The sequence below is a fragment of the Pristiophorus japonicus genome, chromosome 3 (assembly GCF_044704955.1).
Source record: "Pristiophorus japonicus isolate sPriJap1 chromosome 3, sPriJap1.hap1, whole genome shotgun sequence".
Lineage (NCBI taxonomy): Eukaryota > Metazoa > Chordata > Chondrichthyes > Pristiophoridae > Pristiophorus > Pristiophorus japonicus.
In genome coordinates this window covers 231165135-231177631 of record NC_091979.1, presented here as the reverse complement: position 1 = coordinate 231177631, position 12497 = coordinate 231165135, and the positions used below count along the sequence as shown (strand labels likewise).

General features: G+C 64.8%; 1 protein-coding gene across 1 annotated transcript in view; it reads right to left on the bottom strand.

The window, feature by feature from the left end:
* Positions 1–12497, bottom strand: part of slc2a15b (solute carrier family 2 member 15b) — a 393270-nt gene that overhangs the window by 77806 nt on the left and 302967 nt on the right. The gene's annotated exons all lie outside the window — the stretch shown is intronic.

The window sequence follows — 12497 nt, the reverse complement described above, 5'->3', positions numbered from 1 at the left end:
CACTTGGAGCCCGTACACCCGGAGCCCGTACACCCGGTGCCCGCACACCCGGAGCCCGTACACCCGGAGCCCGTACACCCGGAGTTCGTACACCTGGAGCCCGTACACCCGGAGTCCCGACACCCGGAGCCCGTACACACGAAGCCCCTACACCGGGAGCCCGTACACCCGGATTCCCTACACCCGGAGTCCCTACACCTAGAGCCCGAACACCTGGAGCCCGTACACTCGGAGTCCCTACACCTGGAGCCCGTACACCTGGAGCCTGTACACCTGGAGCCTGTACTCCCGGAGTCCCTACACCCGAAGCCCGTACACCCGGAGCCCGTACACCCGGAGCTCGTACACCCTGAGCCCGTACACCAGAATCGCGTACACCCGGAGCTCGTAAACCTGGAGATCGTACACCCGGAGCTCGTAAACTTGGAGCCCGTACACCCGGAGCTTGAACACCCGGAGCCCGTACACCAGAATCCCGTAGATCCGGAGCTCGTACACATGGAGCTCATACACCCGGAGCTCGTACACCCGGAGCTCATACACCCGGAGTCCCTACACCAGGAGAACGTACTCTTGGAGCCCATACACCCGGAGCCCCTACACCCGGAGTCCGTACACCCGGAGCTTGTACACTCAGAGCCCGTACACCCGGAGCAGTACAACCGGAGCCCGTACACCCGGAGCGCGTACACCCGGAGCCCCTACACCTGGAGCTCGTACACCCGGAGCTCGTACACCCGGAGCCCGTACACCCGGGGCTCGTACACCCGGAGGCCGTACACCTGGAGCTCGTACACCCGGCGCTCATACACCCGGAGCTCGTACACCCTAAGCTCGAACACCCGGAGCCCGAACACCCGGAGCTCGTACACCCGGAGTCCCTACACCCGAAGCCCGTATAACTGGAGCCCGCACACTTGGACCCCATACACCTGGAACCCGCACAGCCGGAGCTCGTACATCCGGAGCTCGTACACCCGGAGCTCGTACACCCGGAGTCCCTACACCAGGAGAACGTACCCTTGGAGCCCCTACACCCGGAAACCGTACACCTGGAGCCCGTACACTTGGAGCCCGTACACCTGGAGCCCGTACACCCGGAGCTCGTACACCTGGAGCCCGTACACTTGGAGCCCCTACACCCGGAGTTCGTATACCCGGAGCCCGTACACTTGGAGCCCCTACACCTGGAGGCCGTACACTTGGAGCCCGTACACCCGGAATTTGTGCACCCGGAGCCCGTAAACCCAGAGCCCCTACACCCGGAGCCCCTACACTTGGAGCCCGTACACTTGGAGGCCGTACACCCGGATCCCTACACCCGGAGCTCGTACACCCGGAGTCCGTACACCCGGAATCCCTTCACCCGGAGCCTGTACAGCCGGAGCCCGTACACCCGGAGCCCGTACACCCGGAGCTCGTACAGCCGGAGCCGTACACCTGGAGCCCGTACACCCGGAGCTTGTACACCCGGAGCCCCTACACCCAGAGCCCGTACACCCGGAACCTGAACACCCGGAGCTCGTACACTTGGAGCCCGTACACCCGGAGCTCGTACACCTGGAACACGTACATCCGGAACCTCAACACCCGGAGTCTGTACACCCAGAGCCCGTACACCCGGAGCCCGTACACCCGTAGCTCGTAGACCCGGAGCCCGTACACCCGGAGCCCGTACACCCAGAGCTCGTACATTTGGAGCCCGTACACCCGGAGCTCGTACACCTGGAACCCGTACACCCGGAGCCCGTACACCCGGAGCTCGTAGACCCGGAGCTCGTAGACCCGGAGACCGTACACCCGGAGCTCGTACACCCAGAGCCCCTACACCCGGAGCTCCTACACCCGGAGCCCGGACACCCGGAGCCCCTACACCCGGAGCCCGCACACCCAGAGCCCCTACACCCGGAGCTCCTACACCCGGAGCCCTTACACCCGGAGCTCGTAGACCCGGAGCCCGTACACCCGGAGCCCGTACACCCAGAGCTCGTACATTTGGAGCCCGTACACCCGGAGCTCGTACACCTGGAACCCGTACATCCGGAGCCCGTACACCCGGAGCCCGTACACCCGGAGCTCGTAGACCCAGAGCCCGGACACCCGGAGCCCCTACACCCGGAGCCCGCACACCCGGAGCCCATACACCCGGAGCTCCTACACCCGGAGCCCGGACACCCGGAGCCCCTACACCCGGAGCCCGCACACCCAGAGCCCCTACACCCGGAGCTCCTACACCCGGAGCCCTTACACCCGGAGCTCCTAAACCCGGAGCCCCTACACACGGGGCCCGTACACTTGGAGCCCGCACACCCGGAGCCCGTACGCCCGGAACCCGTACACCCGGAGTCCGTACACTTGGAGCCCGTACACCTGGAGCTCGTACACCCGGGGCCCGTACACCCGGAACCCGAACACCCGGAGCCCGTACACCCGGAGACCGTACACATGGAGCCCGTACAACCGGAGCCCCTACACCCGGAGCCCGTACATCCGGAGCGCCTACACCCGGGGCCCGTACACCCGGAGCCCGTACAACCGGAGCCCCTACACACGGAGCCCGTACAACCGGAGCTCGTACACCCAGAGCTTGTACACCCAGAGCCCCTACACCCGGAGCACATACATCCAGAGTCCCTACACCCGGAGTCTCTACACCCAGAGCCCAGACACCCGGAGCCCCTACACCCGGAGCCCGTACACTTGGAGTCCGTACACCCGGAATTTGTACACCCGGAGCCCGTAAACCCGGAGCCCCTACAGCCGGAGCCCCTACACTTGGAGCCCGTACACTTGGAGGCCGTACACCTGGAGCCCGTACACCCGGAGCCCCTACACCCAGAGTCCGTACACCCGGAGCTCGTACACTCGGAGCCCGTACACCCGGAGCAGTACACCCGGAGCCTGTACAACTGGAGCTCGTACACCCGGAGCTCGTACACCCGGAGCTCGTACAACCGGAGCTCGTACACCCGGAGTCCCTACACCAGGAGAGCGTAATCTTGGAGCCCGTACTCCCGGAGCCCCGACATCCAGAGTCCGTACACCTGGAGCTCGTACACTCGGAGCCCGAACACCCGGAGCTCGTACGCCCGGAGTCCGTTCATCCGGAGCTCGTACACTTGGAGCCCGCACACCCGGAGCGCGTACACCCGGAGCCCCTACACCTGGAGCTCGTACACCCGGAGCTCGTACACCCGGAGCTCATACACCCGGAGCCCGTACACCCGGAGCCCGCACACTTGGAGCCCGTACACCCGGAGCCCGTACACCCGGTGCCCGCACACCCGGAGCCCGTACACCCGGAGCCCCTACACACGGAGCCCGTACACCCGGAGTTCGTACACCCGGAGCCCGTACACCCTGTGCCCGCACACCCGGAGCCCGTACACCCGGAGCCCGTACACTTGGAGCCCCTACACACGGAGCCCGTACACCCGGAGTTCGTACACCCGGAGCCCGTACACCCGGAGTCCCGACACCTGGAGCCCGTACACCCGGAGCCCGTACACACGAAGCCCCTACACCGGGAGCCCGTACACCCGGATTCCCTACACCCGGAGTCCCTACACCTAGAGCCCGAACACCTGGAGCCCGTACACCCGGAGTCCCTACACCTGGAGCCCGTACACCTGGAGCCTGTACTCCCGGAGTCCCTACACCCGAAGCCCGTACACCCGGAGCCCGTACACCCGGAGCTCGTACACCCTGAGCCTGTACACCCGGAGCTCGTAAACCTGGAGCTCGTACAACCGGAGCTCGTAAACCTGGAGCTCGTACACCCGGAGCTCGTAAACTTGGAGCCCGTACACCCGGAGCTTGTACACCCGGAGCCCGTACACCAGAATCCCGTAGATCCGGAACTCGAACACACGGAGCTCATACACCCGGAGCTCGTACACCCGGGGCTCATACACCCGGAGTCCCTACACCAGGAGAACGTACTCTTGGAGCCCGTACACCCGGAGCCCCTACACCCGGAGTCCGTACACCCGGAGCTTGTACACTCAGAGCCCGCACACCCGGAGCAGTACACCCGGAGCCCGTACACCCGGAGCGCGTACACCCGGAGCCCCTACACCTGGAGCTCGTACACCCGGAGCTCGTACACCCGGAGCCCGTACACCCGGGGCTCGTACACCCGGAGGCCGTACACCTGGAGCTCGTACACCCGGCGCTCATACACCCGGAGCTCGTACACCCTAAGCTCGAACACCCGGAGCTCGTACACCCGGAGTCCCTACACCCGAAGCCCGTATAACTGGAGCCCGCACACTTGGACCCCACACACCTGGAACCCGCACAGCCGGAGCTCGTACATCTGGAGCTCGTACACCCGGAGCTCGTACACCCGGAGTCCCTACACCAGGAGAACGTACCCTTGGAGCCCATACACCCGGAGCCCCTACACCCGGAGTCCGTACAACTGGAGCTCGTACACTCAGAGCCCGTACACCCGGAGCAGTACATCCGGAGCCCGTACACCCGGAGCGCGTACACCCGGAGCCCCTACACCTGGAGCTCGTACACCTGGAGCTCGTACACCCGGAGCCCATACACCCGGGGCTCGTACACCCGGAGCCCGTACACTTGGAGCCTGTACACCCGGAGCCCGTACACCCGGAGCTCGTATAACTGGAGCCCGCACACTTGGACCCCATACACCTGGAACCCGTACAGCCGGAGCTCGTACATCCGGAGTCCCTACACCTAGAGCCCATACACCTGGAGCCCGTACACCTGGAGTCCCTACACCCGGAGCTCGTATACCCTGAGTCCCTACACCCGAAGCCCGTACACCCAGAGCCCGTATACCCGGAGACCGTACACACGGAGCCCGTACACTTGGAGCCCGTACACTTGGAGCCCCTACACCCGGAGTTCGTATACCCGGAGCCCATACACTTGGAGCCCCTACACCTGGAGGCCATACACTTGGAGCCCGTACACCCGGAATTTGTACACCCGGAGCCCGTACACCCTGAGCCCATACACTTGGAGCCCCTACACCCGGAGCCCGTACACCCGGAGCTCATACACCCGAAGCCCGTACATCCGGAGTCCCTACACCCGGAGCCCGTACACTCGGAGCCCGTACACCCGAAGCCCCTACACCCGGAGCCCGTACACCCGGAGCTCGTACACCCGGAGCCCGTACACCCGGAGTCCCTACGCCCGAAGCCCGTACACCCGGAGCCCGTACACCCGGAGCTCGTACACCCTGAGCTCGTAAACCTGGAGCTCGTACACCCGGAGCTCATACACTTGGAGCCCGTACACCTGGAGCTTGTACACCCGGAGCCCGTACACCAGAATCCCCTAGATCCGGAGCTCGTGCACATGGAGCTCGTACACCCGGAGCTCGTACACCCGGAGCTCGTACACCCGGAGCTCATACACCCGGAGTCCCTATACCAGGAGAACGTACACTTGGGGCCCGTACACCCGGAGCCCCTACACCCGGAGTCCGTACACCCGGAGCTCGTACACTCAGAGCCCGTACACCTGGAGCGCGTACACCTGGAGCTCGTACAGCCAGAGCTCGTACACCCGGAGCCCGTAAAGCCGGAGCTCGTACACCCGGAGCCCGTACACTTGGAGCCCCTACATCCGTAGTTCGTATACCCGGAGCCCGTACACTTGGAGCCCCTACACCTGGAGGCCATACACTTGGAGTCCGTACACCCGGAATTTGTACACCCGGAGCCCGTACACCCTGAGCCCGTACACTTGGAGCCCCTACACCTGGAGCCCGTACACCCGGAGCTCATACACCCGAAGCCCGTACACCCGGAGTCCCTACACCCGGAGCCCGTACACCCGGAGCCCGTACACCCGAAGCCCCTACACCCGGAGCCTGTACACCCGGAGCTCGTACACCCGGAGCCCGTACACCCGGAGTCCCTACGCCCGAAGCCCGTACACCCGGAGCTCGTACACCCTGAGCTCGTAAACCTGGAGCTCGTACACCCGGAGCTCATACACTTGGAGCCCGTACACCCAGAGCTTGTACACCCGGAGCCCGTACACCAGAATCCCCTAGATCCGGAGCTCGTGCACATGGATCTCATACACCCGGAGCTCGTACACCCGGAGCTCATACACCCGGAGTCCCTACACCAGGAGAACGTACACTTGGGGCCCGTACACCCGGAGACCCTACACCCGGAGTCTGTACACACGGAGCTCGTACACTCAGAGCCCGTACACCTGGAGCGCGTACACCTGGAGCTCGTAAAGCCGGAGCTCGTACACCCGGAGCCCGTACACTTGGAGCCCCTACATCCGTAGTTCGGATACCCGGAGCCCGTACAATTGGAGCCCCTACACCTGGAGGCCATACACTTGGAGTCCGTACACCCGGAATTTGTACACCCGGAGCCCGTACACCCTGAGCCCGTACACTTGGAGCCCCTACACCTGGAGCCCGTACACCCGGAGCTCATACACCCGAAGCCCGTACACCCGGAGTCCCTACACCCGGAGCCCGTACACCCGGAGCCCGTACACCCGAAGCCCCTACACCCGGAGCCTGTACACCCGGAGCTCGTACACCCGGAGCCCGTACACCCGGAGTCCCTACGCCCGAAGCCCGTACACCCGGAGCCCGTACACCCGGAGCTCGTACACCCTGAGCTCGTAAACCTGGAGCTCGTACACCCGGAGCTCATACACTTGGAGCCCGTACGCCCGGAGCTTGTACACCCGGAGCCCGTACACCAGAATCCCCTAGATCCGGTGCTCGTGCACATGGATCTCATACACCCGGAGCTCGTACACCCGGAGCTCATACACCCGGAGTCCCTACACCAGGAGAACGTACACTTGGGGCCCGTACACCCGGAGACCCTACACCCGGAGTCTGTACACACGGAGCTCGTACACTCAGAGCCCGTACACCTGGAGCGCGTACACCTGGAGCTCGTACAGCCGGAGCTCGTACACCCGGAGCCCGCAAAGCCGGAGCTCGTACACCCGGAGCCCGTACACCCGGAGCACGCAAACTTGGAGCCCGTACACACGGAGCCCGTACACCCGGAGCCCGTACACCCGGAGCCCGTACACTTGGAGCCCCTACACCCGGAGCCCGTACACCCGGAGCTCGTACACCCGGAGCCCGTACACCCGGAGTCCCTACACCCGGAGCCCGTACACCCGAAGCCCCTACACCCGGAGCCCGTACACCCGGATTCCCTACAACCGGAGTCCCTACACCTAGAGCCCGAACACCTGGAGCCCGTACACCCGGAGTCCCTACACCTGGAGCACGTACACCTGGAGCCTATGCACCCGGAGTTCCGACACCCGAAGCCCGTACACCCGGAGCCCGTACACCCGGAGCTCGTACAACCTGAGCCCGTACACCCGGAGCTCGTAAACCTGGAGCACGTACACCCGGAGCTCGTAAACTTGGAGCCCGTACACCCGGAGCTTGTACACCCGGAGCCCGTACACCAGAATCCCGTAGATCCGGAGCTCGTACACACGGAGCTCATACACCCGGAGCTCGTACACCCGGAGCTCATACACCCGGAGTCCCTACACCAGGAGAACGTAGTCTTGGAGCTCGTACACCCGGAGCCCCTACACCCGGAGTCCGTACACCCGGAGCTCGTACACTCAGAGCCCGTACACCCGGAGCAGCACACCCGGAGCCCGTACACCCGGAGCGCATACACCCGGAGCCCCTACACCTGGAGCTCGTACACCCGGAGCTCGTACACCCGGAGCCCGAACACTTGGAGCCCGTACACCCGGAGCCCGTACACCCGGAGTTCGTACACCCGGAGCTCGTACACCCTAAGCTCGTACACCCGGAGCCCGTACACCCGGAGCTCATACACCCGGAGTCCCTACACCCGAAGCCTGTATAACTGGAGCCCGCACACTTGGACCCCATACACCTGGAACCCGTACAGCCGGAGTTTGTACATCCGGAGTCCCTACACCTAGAGCCCATACACCTGGAGCCCGTACACCCGGAGTCCCTACACCCTGAGCTCGTACACCTGGAGTCCCTACACCCGAAGCCCGTACACCCGGAGCCCGTACACCCGGAGCCCGGAGCTCGTACACCCTGAGCCCGTACACCCGGAGCTCGTAAACCTGGAGCTCGTACACCCGGAGCTCGTACACCCGGAGCCCGCACACCCGGAGCCCGCACACCCGGAGTCCGTACACCCGGAGCCCGTACACCCGGAGCCCGTACACTTGGAGCCCCTACACCCGGAGCCCGTACACCCGGATCTCGTACACCCGGAGCCACGGAGCCTGTACACTTGGAGTCCGCACACCCGGAACCCGTACACCCGGAGCCCGTACACTTGGAGCCCGTACACCCGGAGCTCGTACACCCGGGGCCCGTACACCCGGAGCCCGTACACTTGGAGCCCGTACACCTGGAGCACGTACACCCGGAGCTCGTACAGACGGAGACAGTACACTTGGAGCCCCTACACACGGAGCCCGTACACTAGGAGTCTGCACACCTGGAGCCCGCACACCCGGAGCCCGTACACTCGGAGCTCGTACACCCGGGGCCCGTACACCCGGAGACCGTACACACGGAGCTCGTACACCCGGAGTCGGTACACCCGGAGCCCGTACACCCAGAGCTCATACACCCGGAGCTTGTACACCCGGAGCCTGTACACCAGAATCCCATAGATCCGGAGCTCGTACACACGGAGCTCGTACACCCGGAGCTCGTACACCCGGAGCTCATACACCCGGAGTCCCTATACCTGGAGACCGTACACACGGAGCTCGTACACCCGGAGCCCCTACACCTGGAGCTCGTACACCCGGAGCTCGTACACCCGAAGCCCGTACACCCGGGGCTCGTACACCCGGAGCCCGTACACTCGGAGCTCGTACACCCGGGGCCCGTACACCCGGAGACCGTACACCCGGAGTCCCTACACCCGGAGCCCGTACACCCGAAGCCCCTACACCCGGAGCCCGTACACCCGGATTCCCTACAACCGGAGTCCCTACACCTAGAGCCCGAACACCTGGAGCCCGTACACCCGGAGTCCCTACACCTGGAGCACGTACACCTGGAGCCTATGCACCCGGAGTTCCGATACCCGAAGCCCGTACACCCGGAGCCCGTACACCCGGAGCTCGTACAACCTGAGCCCGTACACCCGGAGCTCGTAAACCTGGAGCTCGTACACCCGGAGCTCGTAAACTTGGAGCCCGTACACCCGGAGCTTGTACACCCGGAGCCCGTACACCAGAATCCCGTAGATCCGGAGCTCGTACACACGGAGCTCATACACCCGGAGCTCGTACACCCGGAGCTCATACACCCGGAGTCCCTACACCAGGAGAACGTAGTCTTGGAGCTCGTACACTCAGAGCCCGTACACCCGGAGCAGCACACCCGGAGCCCGTACACCCGGAGCGCATACACCCGGAGCCCCTACACCTGGAGCTCGTACACCCGGAGCTCGTACACCCGGAGTTCGTACACCCGGAGCTCGTACACCCTAAGCTCGTACCCGGAGCCCGTACACCCGGAGCTCGTACACCCGGAGTCCCTACAACCGAAGCCTGTATAACTGGAGCCCGCACACTTGGACCCCATACACCTGGAACCCGTACAGCCGGAGTTTGTACATCCGGAGTCCCTACACCTAGAGCCCATACACCTGGAGCCCGTACACCCGGAGTCCCTACACCCTGAGCTCGTACACCTGGAGTCCCTACACCCGAAGCCCGTACACCCGGAGCCCGTACACCCGGAGCCCGGAGCTCGTACACCCTGAGCCCGTACACCCGGAGCTCGTAAACCTGGAGCTCGTACACTCGGAGCTCGTACACCCGGAGCCCGCATACCCGGAGCCCGTACACCCGGAGCCCGTACACCCGGAGCCCGTACACTTGGAGCCCCTACACCCGGAGCCCGTACACCCGGAGCTCGTACACCCGGAGCCACGAAGCCTGTACACTTGGAGTCCGCACACCCGGAACCCGTACACCCGGAGCCCGTACACTTGGAGCCCGTACACCCGGAGCTCGTACACCCGGGGCCCGTACACCCGGAGCCCGTACACTTGGAGCCCGTACACCTGGAGCCCGTACACCCGGAGCTCGTACACACGGAGACAGTACACCGGGAGCTCGTACACCTGGAGCCCGTACACCTCGAGCTCGTACACCCGGAACCCGTAAACTCGGAGCCCGTACACCCGGAGCGCCTACACCCGGGGCCCGTACAACCGGAGCCCGTACAACCGGAGCCTCTACACCCGGAGACCGTACATCTGGAGCCCGTACACTTGGAGCCCGTACACCTGGAGCCCGTACACCCGGAGCTCGTACACCTGGAGCCCATACACTTGGAGCCCCTACACCCGGAGTTCGTATACCCGGAGCCCGTACACTTGGAGCCCCTACACCTGGAGGCCGTACACTTGGAGCCCGTACACCCGGAATTTGTACACCCGGAGCCCGTAAACCCGGAGCCCCTACACCCGGAGCCCCTACACTTGGAGCCCGTACACTTGGTGGCCGTACACCTGGAGCCCGTACACCCGGAGCTCGTACACCCGGAGCCCGTACACCCGGAGCCCCTGCACCCGGAGATCCTAAACCCGGAACCCCTACACACGGAGCCTGTACAATTGGAGTCCGCACACCCGGAACCCGTACACCCGGAGCCCGTACACTTGGAGCCCGTACACCCGGGGCCCGTACACCCGGAACCCGTACACCCGGAGCCCGTACACTTGGTGCCCCTACACCCGGAGTTCGTATACCCGGAGCCCGTACACCCGGAGCCCGTACACCCGGAGCCCCTACACTCGGAGCCCGTATACCCGGAGCCCGTACACTTGGAGCCCCTACACCCGGAGCCCGTACACCCAGAACGTACACTTGGAGCCCCTACACACGGAGCCCGTACACCCGGAGCTCATACACCCGGAGCCCGAACACCCGGAGTCCCGACACCCGGAGCCCGTACACCCGGAGCCCGTACACCCGGAGCCCGTACACCCGAAGCCCCTACACCGGGAGCCCGTACACCCGGATTCCTTACACCCGGAGTCCCTACACCTAGAGCCCGAACACCTGGAGCCCGTACACCCGGAGTCCCTACACCTGGAGCCCGTACACCTGGAGCCTGTACACCCGGAGTCCCTACACCCGAAGCCCGTACACCCGGAGCCCGTACACCCGGAGCTCGTACACCCTGAGCCCGTACACCCGGAGCTCGTAAACATGGAGCTCGTACACCCGGAGCTCGTAAACCTGGAGCTCGTACACCCGGAGCTCGTAAACTTGGAGCCCGTACACCCGGAGCTTGTACACCCGGAGCCCGTACACCAGAATCCCGTAGATCCGGAGCTCGTACACACGGAGCTCATACACCCGGAGCTCGTACACCCGGAACCCGTACACTTGGAGCCCGTACACTCGGAGCCCATACACCCGGGGCCCGTACACCCGGAGCCCGTACATCCGGAGACCGTACACCCGGAGCCCCTACATCCGGAGACCGTACACCCGGAGACCGTACACCCGGAGCCCCTACACCCGGAGCGCCTACACCCGGGGCCCGTACACCCGGAGCCCGTACAACCAGAGACCCTACACCCGGAGAGCGTACACCTGGAGCCCGTACACTTGGAGCCCCAACACACGGAGTTCATATACCCGGAGCCCGTACACTTGGAGCCCCGACACTCGGAACCCGTACACCCGGAGCCCGTATACCCGGAGCCCGTACACTTGGAGCCCCTACACCCGGAGTCCGTACACCTGGAGCTCGTACACCCGGGGTTCGTACACCCGGAGCCTGTACACCCGGAGCTCGTACACCTGGAGTTCGTACACCCGGAGCTCGTACACTCGGAGCTCGTACACCTGGAGCTCGTACACCCGGAGTTCGTACACCCGGAGCCCGCACACCCGGAGCTCGTACACCCGGAACCCGTACACTTGGAGCCCGTACACTCGGAGCCCATACACCCGGGGCCCGTACACCCGGAGCCCGTACATCCGGAGACCGTACACCCGGAGCCCCTACATCCGGAGACCGTACACCCGGAGACCGTACACCCGGAGCCCCTACACCCGGAGCGCCTACACCCGGGGCCCGTACACCCGGAGCCCGTACAACCGGAGACCCTACACCCGGAGACCGTACACCTGGAGCCCCTACACCCGGAGTTCGTATACCCGGAGCCCGTACACACGGAGCCCGTACACCCGGAGCTCGTACACCTGGAGCCCGTACACACGGAGCTCGTACACCCGGAGACCGTACACTTGGTGCCCCTACACCCGGAGTTCGTATACCCGGAGCCCGTACACTTGGAGCCCCTACACCTGGAGGTCATACACTTGGAGCCCGTACACCCGGAATTTGTACACCCGGAGCTCGTAAACCCGGAGCCCCTAAACTTGGAGCCCGTACACTTGGAGGCCGTACACCTGGAGCCCGTACACCCGGAGCTCGTACACACGGAGTTCGTACACATGGAGCCCCT